The sequence below is a fragment of the Balaenoptera borealis genome, assembly GCF_965194805.1.
Source record: "Balaenoptera borealis genome assembly, chromosome: 5".
In the NCBI taxonomy this organism is placed as follows: domain Eukaryota; kingdom Metazoa; phylum Chordata; class Mammalia; order Artiodactyla; family Balaenopteridae; genus Balaenoptera; species Balaenoptera borealis.
Window position 1 is genome coordinate 98,987,055 of NC_138862.1, and position 14,915 is coordinate 99,001,969.

Consider the following 14,915-nt stretch of genomic DNA (forward strand, 5'->3'; position numbering starts at 1 on the left):
TTTACAGTTCAAATACATGTTTTTCCAGTTTGCTAATAGAATATAGTCAAGAATGGTATTATAATGTGCCTTGTGGTCTTGTGAACACCATTCACTCATTTATTCTCTTCTATTTATTTAACAAGAATTCATTTAGTGCCTAATATGTGTCGTGGACCGTTCTAGGCACTCGAGATTTGGACAGCAAACAAAATAGACCAAAAATAAGCCCTTCTCTTGGAGATCTCAGTTCTCATGGAGAGAGAGATGGTAAGTGAAATATAATACATCAGATGGTTGTAAGTGCTGTGGAAGGGGTTCAGTGAATGCCAAGAGAAGTCAGAAGGGGATTGTGATTTTAAAAAGGTAGTCGGAGAAGGTCTCATTTAGAAAATTGTATTTGAGCAAAAACCTCAAGGAGCTGAAAGATCAAGCCATGTGATCACAAGCTAAGAGCATTTCAATCTGAAGTAATAGCAAATGCAGGGGCCCTGAGGAGGGAGATTGTGTGCAGGGGACCAGGGGGAGGTGAGTATAGCTCTGTGGAGGGAAGGAGGGAGGGGTAGAAATGAGATCGGGGAGAGAAGGGGTAGAAGGTGTGGAGCAGACTGGGTAGAGCTTTTATTCTGCCTTTTAGTATGAGGGAGAAAACATTCGAGGTATTCAAGCCAGAGGAGTGACATGATTAGAGTTATGTTTCAAAGGATCGTTTTGGCTGCTGAGTTGACAGTAGCTATAGATTTGCAATGGTGAAAGCAGCGAGAGCAATTAGAATGATCTCTGTGCTCTCGTTCTAACACGGCACCTCCTCTGGATTCACAAAATTAGTCTGGCTCTAAAATTTTTGGAAGTGTCATAAAATTTGAATGTATATTTTACTCAGAAGAAAGTATAGCAGAGCAACTTAGGAGTTAAAATCAGAAAGCCAGAGATTGAATCATAATTCCATAAAGAGCTGTGTTTTTGACCTTGGGCAAGTTATCTAACTTCTCAATCGGGTTTCTTCTGGTAACATTTCCTTTTTACATTATGGAGACTGAATGAGATCACAGATGTAAAGTTCTTTGCATGGTGCCTGCAAATAATAAGCACTCATTAAATGATGTCTGTCATTATTGCTTTTTATTTTACTATTACATTTTTCACATCATCATTTATGAAAGAATGCACAATATTACATTGTTGCTAGTTATTGAAGAGGAAATCATGAGCCCCCATTTCAGTCAGTTTCGTAAATAGTGCACTTTTCCCTTAAAGGATATTGAAGGACACGAAGGAATCTCCTTGGCTGGAAGTTTCAAGAGTAGGATAGATTCTCATCTGTCAGCTGGTGGCCGTACCCCATTCTTAAAGCTCTGATTCTGCTTGAAAACAGCCTAACGCACCAGATTAGCCCTACAAAGCCATTTTACCTTCTTGCTGAGAGTGGATAATAAGCTGAGTCAAGTGCCTCTGAACGTCAGTTTCACTCATCCCTCTCTCTGCGCTTGGCCACAACAGGGATGCGTGGGGAAAAACATGTGCTTAGACAGGAAACATTTTTGTATATATTAACATGCCTTAAACATTTGACTGTTTAAGATCCATACCAGCCTGAGAACATTTGGGAGAAATAAGGTTCAGATTCAAATGCTATGTTTTTTGTTTTTTTTTTTTTAATGGCTCTGTTGGGTCTTCGTTTCTGTGCGAGGGCTTTCTCTAGTTGGGGCAAGTGGGGGCCACTCTTCATCGCGGTGCGCGGGCCTCTCACCATCGCGGCCTCTCTTGTTGCGGAGCACAGGCTCCAGACGCGCAGGCTCAGCAGTTGTGGCTCACGGGCCCAGTTGCTCCGCGGCATGTGGGATCCTCCCAGACCAGGGCTCGAACCCGTGTCCCCTGCATTGGCAGGCAGATTCTCAACCACTGTGCCACCAGGGAAGCCCCAAATGCTATGTTTTTAAAGCAAGATGAAGGGGAGAAATGAATCTGAGTAATGCAGACACAATTTTAAATGCCTGGAACTATCAAGAAAATCAGGCAGTCTTATTCTGCCATTCCAATGTGTGGATTTAGAAAAGGTGGAGAGACAATGGATCCCTTGGAAAAGAAGGAAGAAACTCATGGTGTTTAGATCTAGTGCATGCTATTATCCTAGCCCAAAGTACTTCCATTCAAAAGTAAGCTACCAGAGAGACCCAGGGCTTTTAAAATTTTTGTGAGAATTATTTTCTTGGGGTCTTTTGAGCTCTTTTGGTTGAGAGCAGTAATTTGTGGGATGCCCATTTGGAGAACTAGGACTGCATTCTCTTTTAGAGCAGGGTTTGACACTAGACAGTTAAGAGGCTAAAATAAGGCCTGGAAGAAAAGCTGGGAACCATTTTGTCTTTTTACAAGACTTGCTTAGGTCAGAGGCTCTGCAGGAGAAAGATGAGAGTATAAAAATTTATGTCTTGGATTATTCTGGAGAGTCATAATTTCAGCTACTCCACCACATTGTTTTAGAATAGGTGTGGTTTAAGTTTGGAGGATGTAGTCATGTTAGGTCGAACTGCTGATTCCATTATGGTATCAGGTCAGAAGGAAAGGGTGCCCATAGGCTGCAGTGGTGTTTGGGTCTGTATGTGGCAGCGGTGATGGTACAGAATGGGATTAAGAACATTGGTTCTGGTGTTAACCACAATGGGCTCAGGTTCTGCCCAGCCACTTCCTAGCAGTCTGATCCTGGGCAATTTTCTTCCTTTTTCTAAGTTGTAGACATAAAGTGGAGAAGTGATGGTACTTCTTATTTTTAATAGGGTTTAAATAAGATAGCACATTTTGCAGACAGAATAATGTCTGGCATGGGATAGGTGCTGATGGTGTCACCGTATCATCATCACCATCACCATCATCAGGGAGTAAGGATTCATAAATTCTACAGGAGCAATGGAATTTTACTGGGAGATTAATCTGAGAAGAAAGGGAATCTGAACTCTTTACAGTATGAAATCCATGAAATATTTGAAATATTCCATTGCAATTGGAATCTTTCAGTGACAAGAGTCATTGTGAGCTTTATTAGTTTCTTAACTAGCTTTTATTTTCTACATGGATTGACCTACCAATCTGTGTTGCTATTTTTAAATTTAGTAAATGGTGTACTCTGTTGTTTGAACTTGATGTGGAATTTGTAAAATATCTAAGTTGTAGTATTCCCCAAATTTTGTTGATCAGATATAAAGTGCTTTCCAAATTCATCATACGTTTTGTTATGGAAATACAAAGAGTAAGTTAGGCCCTCTGCTCATACGGGGCTTACCATCTAGAAGAGATACAGATATAAACAATACCACAAATACCACTTCAGGGTATTAAGTGCTAAAATAGATGTATGAGCAAACTTTGGGATCGCATAGAGGATACATCAAGTAACTGTGCTTGGGTGAGTCAGAAATAGAAATACAAAATTACCTGCGCCATTCTATGAGTTTGCACTTCATTCTTTAGGTAAGAAAGGCGTGGCAGTATGGTGAGTGAGAGGAGTTCTAACTGACACATCCTTACAGCAAAGTGTAAAAGAAAAGAACACAAGTTTTGAGGTCAAAAGTCCTCAATGTGCATAGGTTTTGATATAACTTGCTTTATTACCTTGAAAAAAATTACCTAATCTCTGAGTCTATTCTCTTAGCTGCATTTGGGAAATGTCTTGCCTAGTTTATGTTATAGATTATTGCCATAGGGGTCAAATTAAATACATGCTATATTAGTCGCAATATCAAAATGCCCTGCAATCTCAGTGGTACACATCCAGCTCTGCTCCACAGGGTCACTGGGGAATCAAGCTGAGGGTTCCTATTTTGTCTTATAGATAAACGTTTTGGTAGGTGTGGCAGGCAGCTTCTAAGATGGCCTACTAGAATACCCATTTTCTGATATTCATGGCCATGTGAAATCTCCCCCGCCTTGATTAACTTCCCTCTAACCAGTAGACGATAACAATGTGGAAGGCATGACACTTTGATTATTGGGTTACAAAGAGTTGTGGCTTTTGTATTACCAGTAGACTCTCTCTCTTCCTGGCTTTAATGAAGCCAGAGGCCCTGTTGAGAGATCCACATGGGTGGATCCACATGGGTGGCCTCCAGCCAATGCGCAGAAAGAGACTGAGGCTTCATTTCAACAACCCTCAAGGAACGGATTTCTTGCCAGCAACCACATAAGTGAGATTAGTAGTGGATCCATCACAATTTGAGCTTTCAATTGGGATCCCAGCCCTAGTTGATATCTTTACTGTAGTCTTGTGAACAACCGTGAAACAGAAGACCCAGCATCAGGGGGGATTCCTGACCCACAGAGACTGGGAGATAAAGAAATGTGTGTTGTTTAATGCCACTACATCTTGGGGTGATTTGTTATATAGCAATAAATAACTAATACAGTAAGGGAAGAGGTTACTAGGAATATTGAGTTCTAGGACTTAAATCTTTCCACCTGGACGTGACATGGGTCCTGTCTACTGAAAGCCCTTTTCCAGAGCTAATCACAAAGACCTACCTGACTGCAAGAAACTAGAGAATGTGGGAGAGTCCATAGAATGTTTGATGTGCAATGCTTTCTCTGTCACAGAGAACAGGAAAGCCACACACACACATTGAATTTTTAATGAGCATATCCTGGGCCCCATCTTACTCTATATGTAACCATTTAAGTAGGAAGCTGATATAATCACTAGCCAATGATCTTTTTCCTTCTCTATTTTCAGCAACATCATAAGCTTAATCCAATGTAATGACTGCCATTATCTGCATATGATATTTAAAGTATTTCTATGTTTATTAGCAAACTGCCATTTAAATTTTATTCTCTCATAACACTACTTTGAGTTACATAAGTACTTTCACCCATTTTAAAGACACTGAACATGCCTCAAGGGGTTAAAGATTCTGCTCAGATCATAGAGTCAGGTAGTGAAAAAACTGAGTCCTAAACTTAGACCTTCTTCCACAAAATCTTGTACTTTCTTCTTCATGAAGGATATATTTTTATTTGCTGGTCATTTTTTTAGTGGTAGATTGTATAGTGTAGTCTTGCAAACAGGATGTATGCTTACCAAAGGAAGCCACGCTGCTGAATATTAAAATTGCTAACTTGGACGTGTGATGTGACAGATGCTCTAAAATGCTGGCTATTATGACTGCAAACTTTAGTCAAAAGTGCAATTTTAACAGAAGCAGGGCTGCAGTAATCCATGTTTAAATATAGAATTAGTAAAACAATATCCATATATAAAGAAGGCTCATGGTCCACTGCTTGCAAGGAGAATTCTTGGATTTTATTGCTGGGCCAGACTCTAGCTTGCTGTGAGACATTTGGCTTCACACTTGATTGACTTGTACCTCATCAATCCAGATGGAAAAATGGGGAAAATGCCAGAACTCACTGAAAACCAGATGCTGCATCTGAGCTGTGATTTCCTAAGTAAATGAATTACAAAACATCGTAGAAAAAAGTATGCTTTTGAAATATTTTGGCAAGACTCAGTCTTGTCCCATGTTAAAAAAAATTAAATTTAAATTAAAACAAATGTATATATTTGAGAGTGAGAAGTTGTAAATCCTATATGGCAATAATTTGAACATAATGGCAATTGCAATTCAGAAATGAAGTGACTTTTTCATTGTTCTTGAGCTCCTTAGTGAGACAAGTGTTTATTTAACATTTGCTTTGGCGGGGAGGGGTAAACTTACTGCTAGAAACTGCCTTTGTGGAGGTACTTAGCAGGTGCTAACATATATAGAAAAAAATGACAATTAAGGCACTTAACATGAATTATGTACTATTAATCATTAGTAAATGTATTTCCTAACCAGGAAAAAAATGAGCAAATCTAATTCAGAGAAAAAAGGAAATCTATTATTTTCAACAATAGAACTTTAAGAAAATTTTGCACTTAGAGATCACACAGAGGATAAGAACAAACACAATGCCAGTGTAGAAAAGTCCATCATCAACAAGTGACATTAAAATCTAGCTGCTCTTATCTTTCTCGTAATTACACCGGGAACACTGGAATGTCTAGTAAATGGAATTAGAGGAAAATTGTTGCACGTAATGGAAATTCAAACCACATGAGTTCCAGGCCTAGAGGCGTGATGATCGTGACATGCCAGATCGGACAAAAATAGTAATACCACCTACAGTTTGAATTACATGATACCAGCCAGAGATTCTGTGAGGAAAAAAAGTAGGAGAAAATTTTGTTCTCAGGGCAGCTGCATTGGGCTCAGAGTTCCAGAGCGAGCTGATATGGAAATGGGAAGCTGGTGACGGCTCAGGAATATTTCCAGAGTTCCTAAGAGATCATAATATACTAGTTTAGAGTAACATGCTATAGAAATGCATAAATCACCGAAACACAATTCTTTTTGATTTCCATTCTCTTTTCATGTGAAGAACCAATCTCGTTCAAGCCACAGTTCTCCGTGATCTACCCTGTTCTATACCTAACTTATACTGTACATGAGACAAATTAAATTTTGAAAATGCAGATCTGATATGTCATTCACGTGCTTCCCATGGGGTAAACTGAACCCCGTTTATCACGGCTTTTGAAGCCCAGTCTGGTCTCCTCTTACCTTCTCCGTTCTCATCTGTGACAAGACTGTCCCGGCCACATCCTCTTTCTTTCCAGTCACTCTGACTTCCCCATCCATCTTCCATAATTTCTCAGCCTTCTCTCCTCCACTGGAAACGCTTCATTCCCTGCTCTTGCACAACACAAGGTGAAGGCTTCTTCTGGCCTCCTAAATAAGGTTAATCTCTTTTCTCAAAATCTCTTGTAACACTTGAAAGTACTTGTCATAGATGTGAATTGAAATTCATTTGCACTATTTAAGTAACATCTTTAAGCCTCCTCTAGATTCTGGCTCTATGAGATCTGTGTCTTTACCGCCTACTCAATGTTACTCAAAAATATTGGTTGAAAAATGAATAAATGAGTCGATATAACCATATATAATATGGTATGCTTGAATAAAATGTGAAAGGGATCATAGGACAGTAATTATACAGGTGATTCAATAAACACGATTTGGGAAGAATCTCTTTAAGAATAATCATATTTTCCAGTTGATGTATAGTTAATTAGGTAGCACAAAGGAGGAAGCTAAATTATTTGCTTATCAGTTAAAATCTATAGGCAGCGTTAGAGAACTGCTTTAGAAAAAAACCCTTTCTCCCTTCAAATGCTTTATGTAGGTGTAGTGACAAGATTGCAGCCCATTTTCATCTTCTTTCCAGACTGTGTCATATAGTGGAAATAGAAAATGCTTCATGTTTGGTGTTATGTCTTGTGGGAATTGTATTGCTGATTATATCTAAAACACACATGACAATTCAGACACCAACTGTGCAAGACATAATAAATACCTTCCCTCAGTGGAAGATGTAGCTTGCTGTCAAAATATATATACCCCTCCATTGTTAGGCCAAAAGAAATGTGGGGTCCCTTTGTTACAGAGACCAGATGACACTGATTTCCTTCCTATCCCTTGCCTTACTTTACAAAGCAAAAATGTCACCAGTGGTAACCAGAGTCCTGGTCTCGGAGAGAGAGAAGTTATTTGGAAGAATCGTTTACCTCAGCTTGTGTGCTCCTAAACCCTTGTGGCCAACCTAGTCTGAAGCATGCAAGGATGCTTAAACTTACTGAATAATTATTTTTCTCATGCCTTTTAAAAAGGAGTGTATCTCTTGAGAAGACTTCTGGGATCCTGACAGCCATAATGAAGTTCAATTTTATTTTTCAGAGGATGCATTTCCTTTCTTTCCCGAGAACTTCTCTCTTCACTGGTCCTAATCATAGAACACAATAGCCAGCTGCCCTGTCCCAAGAAGTCTTCCTCATCAATAAGCCTGTCCTCTGTTTTATACCTGACATTCACACAAGTGGGTCCTAAACAAATCCCTAGGTCTCACACATGTTCCTGCTATATTAAATTCTAAGTGTGTATCTCACGATTAATGGTAGAGAGAGGAGCATGGTGTGGTAGTAAGAACACTGAGTTGACCATCAGAAAATGTGGGTTCCAGTTCTGCCTGTGGTAAGTTCACCAGATAAAGTACTATTTCAGCTCGTGACACAAAGTAAGAAATGAATTATCATTAGCTAATGTAAGTATCACTTTATTTGTCTATAAAATTACCAGTTTTACTTCAATGACTAAAACACTGTAAGTCTTGCCAATAAATCAAGGAACCTGTGGGAGATAAGTGAATAGTGCCAGTTACTGACAACTAGAGAACTTGTAGATTACTATCAAGTGGTAAACAGAGGGGAACATCTTTCAGTCAGTTCAAGGTGATTTTGGAAATCAACAAAATGAATAAGAGAAAATTATTTTGCTCATAAACAAATTAAATTAGGTGACATAATTTAACCTGGGGTTAAGTATTAGGAAAGCTATAAACAAATTTAGTAACTATATATAGACAGTCACTAGTTGTATACAACCTGTACATCTTCTCTCACAGGTTTTCATAGCCACGGTGACCGAGAATTTGTATCCCTTATGAGACAGCCTCTTCCCCTTGAGTGTTTTGGCCACCCTGGTCTTCTTTAAATTTCTCAAAGGCATATAGCTTCTTTGATGCCTTTCCACATGCGAATCTCCCCTGCCAGGAAGATCTCTCTCCTACTCACAATCATTCTCCCTACTTAATTAAATCCTACTTACCTTTCAAATCTCAGCAAAAATGTCACTTTCCCTAGAAAGCCTTTTCAAATGACCTCAGACAAAATCAGGTCCTCTCACTCTGGGTTTATGGCTTCTTATAATTTTCCTTCATAGTAATTACTTTTACTTTAAAATGTACACCTGATGATCATTTTATCGCAGTCTATTTTCCACTCCTCTGTGCAAGACAGAAAGCTCCATTAAGGCAGGGCCCCTGTCTGTCACGCTCACCTTGTCATCCCAGGATGCCTCGTCACGGGGCCTGGTGGATAAAAGGCGCTGAATATGTATTTGCTGAGTAGCTGTATGGATGAGTTTCAGAAGTCAAGATAATAATATCTGAGTACCTTCATATGCTAGTGTTTTGTATAACTGCACACTGTCACATAGTACTTATATATTTTAATTCTCAAACTGAAGAATAACTAAGTGAAGTCAGAGGCCATAACCATTCTATAAACCAAACATGGACTCTCGAGTTCAGCAGTGGCTTTCCATACAATGTGTACAGGTGGTAACTCGCATTGGCTTTTATGTCTTTTGAAGCTCTTATGTTTTGAATATTTATGAAATATCAGTAAAATGGGATTTTTTGGATCACAACTGAAGATCTGACACTCAGAGGGATTCGCTGACTTTGCCAGATAAAACTGCAATGTACGGGGTAGAAGGGAGAGGACATTCCGATTCCCCAATGTCAGTTCGTATTGCTGACTTATGCAGTCCCCAGCAGAGAGAAGCCTGCCTGTCAAAGCACGACCACTTAGGCCTGAGCCAGGATTGGAGTAGAGCCCAGAAAGCAGGCCTTTGACTGGAGAAATGCAGGAGGAGGCAGTTCACAGAAGGGGGCCCCAGGTAACCCCTGAGGAAGCAAAATCTAAGCATGAGCAAGGATGCAGGATCAGTAACATACTAGAAATGAAATAGGAGGTTCAAGTATCAGAATAACTGTTGAACCAGGGTGCCAGAGGAAATAGAAGTGGGAAAATAAGGGGTGTAAATAGAGTCAGTGGGGAAAAGGCAGGCACAAGTAGGTTTTGGAAAGTTTGTAAATTTAAAATTTTGATTTTGCTTGTTTCCTTGGGTCATATCTGTTGGATTTTCCTAGCTCTTGACCTGCCACATACTTGTGCCAAGCCCGGCTCCAAGGATCCCAGTCATGTCCTAGAAGCCATTTTCTGTGTTATATGTGATAGCCATTGAAAAAAGAGAAGCTGAATCACATAGATAACTCCTAATTGCTGCATGATTTACCAGGTCCTATCTCACAGGTATAAACCTTGCATAGAATCTTAGATCGGATTTATTATCTAGTGATCTTTGAAAGGGAAGTTATACAAATTCACTGCAAACAGGTTTTAAATTTTATAGTGAACAGTGAGGTAGATCAGTTGTCATAGAGTCAGGATCTTAGTCACTGTTGTGAAGTTAATGTTCCTTTAATAAATTTCAATAATGAGATGCATACTGTAATATCACAAACCCCTCATGAATCCAACCCTAACATCAACATTTATCAGCATTCCATCATTTGTGCTTCACTGACTATTTTCTTTAGCACTTTCTTTGGGATTGCCCTGGGATCTTTGCTATGACCAGTGCTAAATGTGAGTGGAGCAGCCCTGTGAAAGGGGACTTCCTTCTATATTGTGCAGAATGCTCCAGCGGGGTTTACTGGAGTGAGCACAGTGTCTCTTAGATGAAGGCAGGACTAAGGGATTTTCTTCAAAAGAAAGAGCCTCTGACATATTGAATCATGTCCTTCTGAAATGTGTGATGCCAGGAGCAGAAAAAAGCAAGGGTGTTGCTTTTGGTGAAGCAATATCCTCTCTAATAAACACCAATTCTGTGTATTTAAAATAATACAACAGGAGGAATCATACCTGCTTCTAAGAATTAAATCTGTTCCTGCAAAGCTAAACACAAAATCCAAATTCCAAAAGTAATGCCTTCTGTGGAGGGAAAATGTTTCTTCTATCTGTCTATCAACTATCTATCAATCTATTATCTATCTATCATCTATTTAATCTATCATCTATCTATCTATCTATCTATCTATCTATCTATCTATCTATCTATCTATGTATCTATCTATATCTAGTTATCTACGTCTAGCTATTTTTAAGACAAATCTCTACTGAGCCCTTTAGGACATCACCATTCCAAGGAATAATTTCCATGTTTTTGGATATCTCACTTCTACTTTCCTTTGTGCCTTTGCCAGTGAACACAGAGCATGGTACATAGCAGGTGTTTTGTAAGTGTCAGGTGAAATAATTTAATTTGTTTTCTTGAACTGAAATTCTTTTCTTTCTCAAATGATTCCCCCAACACTTGCTAGACTCCTTACTACCCTATCAAACATGACCATAGCATGCAGTTACATTCTCCCCCATACAAAACAACATGATGGTGATGGTGGTGGTGGTGATGATGATGATGACGATGACAATGACAATGTCATAATCCCCTTTCCCCTTGATCTGTTTTGTAAGGGAAGTACAGTCAATGAGAAAGTATTCATAACACAGGATCTTTGAAAGATTCCTTTCCACTTATACAAAAACTTTTGTTGTACTGCTTTACATAACTTTACTACCTCTTCGAAGTTACACTGAGATCTGTCATTGTGGGACATGTTGAAGCCCTGTAGGAAAGGGGGCTGTTTCAATAAGTTCCGCTCAAAATGACATTTTTCTCTTGAACATTGCTGCATGGTAGTGACCCTGACAAAAAAGGAGAATTATTTCCATTCGTGTTCTTTTTAATGAGGTGTAGGTGGAATAACTTATGGACGCTAGAACATAGAAATTAAGATCTTTTTCCTCTCCATCACTCTTTATAGTCAGAGAAGATAGATATTTGGTTGAATGAGAAATAAAAGAAGGTCTCATTTATAATTTATTTGATATGGAGATCAGGACTTATATTGTCCCTGCTCTCCCCCCAGCTCTAAGCCCAAAGTGTTACTTGTTCAAATTATTTTAAAGTGGACAGGGAATTAAAATAAAAAAAACAAAAACCTATAGTAATCTGTAGTAATGGATTGCAACATGTAGAATGAGACATTTTGAAAAAAGCTGTGAAGACAAGTGATTATTTATACTTGATTACAAATGCTGATCTTCTAAAAATTCAAGTATTCACTGATCCTCATGAAGGAAATAATTACTTCTATTTGCAATTAACATGACTAACTTTGCTTGGAAAATTGCTATTAGCTATATTTTTCAGGAAGCACAAGTTACAAGCTTCTATAAATTAGGCCCACTGAGATTTTTAGGGTACTTATCAAAAAGATTTTGTATTGGAAACATTAAACTTATTTCTTAAAGCTGGGAATTTTAATGTACTTTACGTTAGAGTATTAAGAAAAAAAGAAAGAAAGCTCTTTCCTTTCGATTTTTCTTTCTGTAGATGTCACTGTAGCACAGCAAAACGAAAGAACACTTTTCTTCTGAAAAGGTATTACTTCTACATGCAAATGAAAGAAAGTGGTAATTTGATTTATTATGCTATAGTTGTCATATCAACAGTAAGGTTTCCAAGCCACTAGCAGAATAAATTCTTTTATAGATTTATTTGCTTAGCCTCATAAAATGGAGCAAATAGAAGATACTTTTTTTCACCCGTGATTATGTGGTAATTAAAAAATGTCATTACAAAGAAATTATGCATTAAATTCACGTTATTAAGAAGAGTTCAAAATGAATCATGTGAAAGTAATCAATGCCAAAAGACTTAATGAGGATTTGCTGCTTACAAGGAACCATTGTTGCTTTAAGTTTATGTATTTTCGATAATTGGTTTCCAGGGTCTGTACCATGATTTGTGTAAAGTTGTTCCAAATTTACTCTTCAAAGGGGCTAAGACTTGCGGCCGTCACTCTTTCTGTGTGCCCTTTAAACACTCTTCAGAATGACCTCCTCACAGAATCCTGGAGCTCCTGCTAGTAGACATAGTGTCTTAGAATCCTCTGCATATGCAAACAGCTTGTGCCATTCTTAAAAAGACTTCCAAAAAGTAACTTGAACATATTAGAAAATGAAGCATTGCCGTGGGGATGTTAGAAACTTGTTAGACATTCACAATCGCTATTCCCAAAATATCATTGTGTAGTTTAATTTTCATTGCTATTTTTGAGCTGCTTAGGTATCTACTTGGGATAAGCCTGTCCTGAATGTGACAGATCTGGTTTTCCCCCAGTCTCTTTACTTTTATTAAAACTTTATCCAAAATTTTTGATTTGCTCAAATTGCTGATGTCATGAAAAAAAGACATACCAAACTTCTCAGCTTAGGCAAGGGAAGCAAAAACCTACCATGCAGTCCCAGGATAAAGTATTTTGTATCCATCTACCACAGACACATTTGTTGATGGAGAACATTATCGGTGCTTATAAAAAGCACCCTTTTTCCTCTGCTTTACTGAGAATGGGTTTCCTCTCACTTTGTTTGGATTCCTCTGGCAATGTTATTTCTTTCAAAAACCCATAGGCTGTATACAGCCAAAAAATGGGGCAAGAAAAACCAAACTTACACTGAAAAATTACTAAGCAAACCACAGCATTCAACTGGATTTTCTTATTTGAAACATTTGAGGAAAATATAGCTCTAATTTTCTGAGCTATGTGCGGTGGGGCATTTTCTCTGACAAATTCAGATGTACCTGCTCCATTATTACTCAGGTTTTATACCCTTACAGACATTTCAGAGAGTCAGCAAGTGGAAAGGGCATATTTCTCCCTTCAAATGATATTGTCCTGATATCATTAAGCAACATGGTTGCCAAGTAGTGCTGCTTTTGCATCTCAGTCCAGCTTTAGACTATGAGTGTTCTCTTCTTTTTTAGTTTGTTTTATGCAAGTTACCATTGCCTCAGAAGAAAGGAAAATCGACTTTGGGATTCATGACAGTGTTACATATACCCAGGCATTACAATAAACATCCTTCCTATACTGTGCTTGTTTTCTTGTTACCTGTCAATGCTCTCCTTTATTGCATCTGTATCTTATTTTCAATAGCATGCTCTTAGGCAAATTTTCCCTATTATCTTTCTGGAGAAGTCAATCTATTTTCATCTTCTCCTTTCACAGAAAAAAGATGGGCAAATTTTCAAAGAACCTTACTCAGTCTTGCTTTTTTTTTTTTCTTTATGTTTTCTATACAATTTTGGATTATAAAACCATGTCTTTTAATTCTTAATTGAACTCACAAGTGGCCACATGTGCTTTCCCAGAGACAGACAACCTGGGGCTATAATTATTTCTGTGAAATAGGTGGGAGATTTTAAAATGCAGAGGGAAAGTTTCCATCTATTTTTTTGTTTTGTTTTCAGTACGGTTTCCTTCAGGTCTTGGGGAAAAACTGTCGTGATCAATGCTTGTCAAACTGGAATGTACCAAACAATCACCTGGGGATCTTATTACAAGATATGTTCTGATTCTGAAAGTCTCTGGAGGGTGGAGCCCTGAATGTCCCTGTTTCCAACCAGCTTCCAGGTAATGCCCATGGTGCTGATTTGCAGACTGCACATTGGGTAGCTGGCTCCTGGAACATTCCTATCCTGCAGGTCAGGAAGCTGAAGCCTACCAGCTGAACAGATGTACCAAATGTCTTTTTTTGGTTTGGTGCTTGATTTGCTTAGAATTTCAGTGTCCCAAAGCAAGAAAAGAAATGAATTTTCCCATGCAGGTTACATAAGAGATGGATGTCAACTTTCCTGTGCTCGGAACCCATTCTTTTTTCCCTTCTCTGTATCAGTGGTTTAGGATTCTTTCCTCATCATGAATGTTTCCATGTTTATTCATCAATAAAATTGACATAGAAGAAAATCAAAATACAATATCTTTGACACTCAATACTATCATTTTTTTTTAATCTGAGAGACAGACGCTTGGGAAAAATAAGCAAATTTATCTTCCAGTAATCACAAACCACTTGATAGCAAAGGCAGGAATATTTTAACACCAAGAATTCATCATTATGTTTTAGTATAAGCTGTTTATTTTTTTTAAAATATGAGCTTTCCAATAGTAAAATAAATGAAATAAGACATTGATGGTGCAGCAATTAATTTTCTTTGATGATTCATTTTGCTATCAGGGAAAAACTGGTAATTTAAAGGCATGAATGTTGTTTTCAGTGTCAATTAAAGGAAACGATGTCCTTTTGAAAATAAAAAAAAGGAGGAGCTTCAAGATGGCGGAAGAGTAAGACGCGGAGATCACCTTCCTTCCCACAA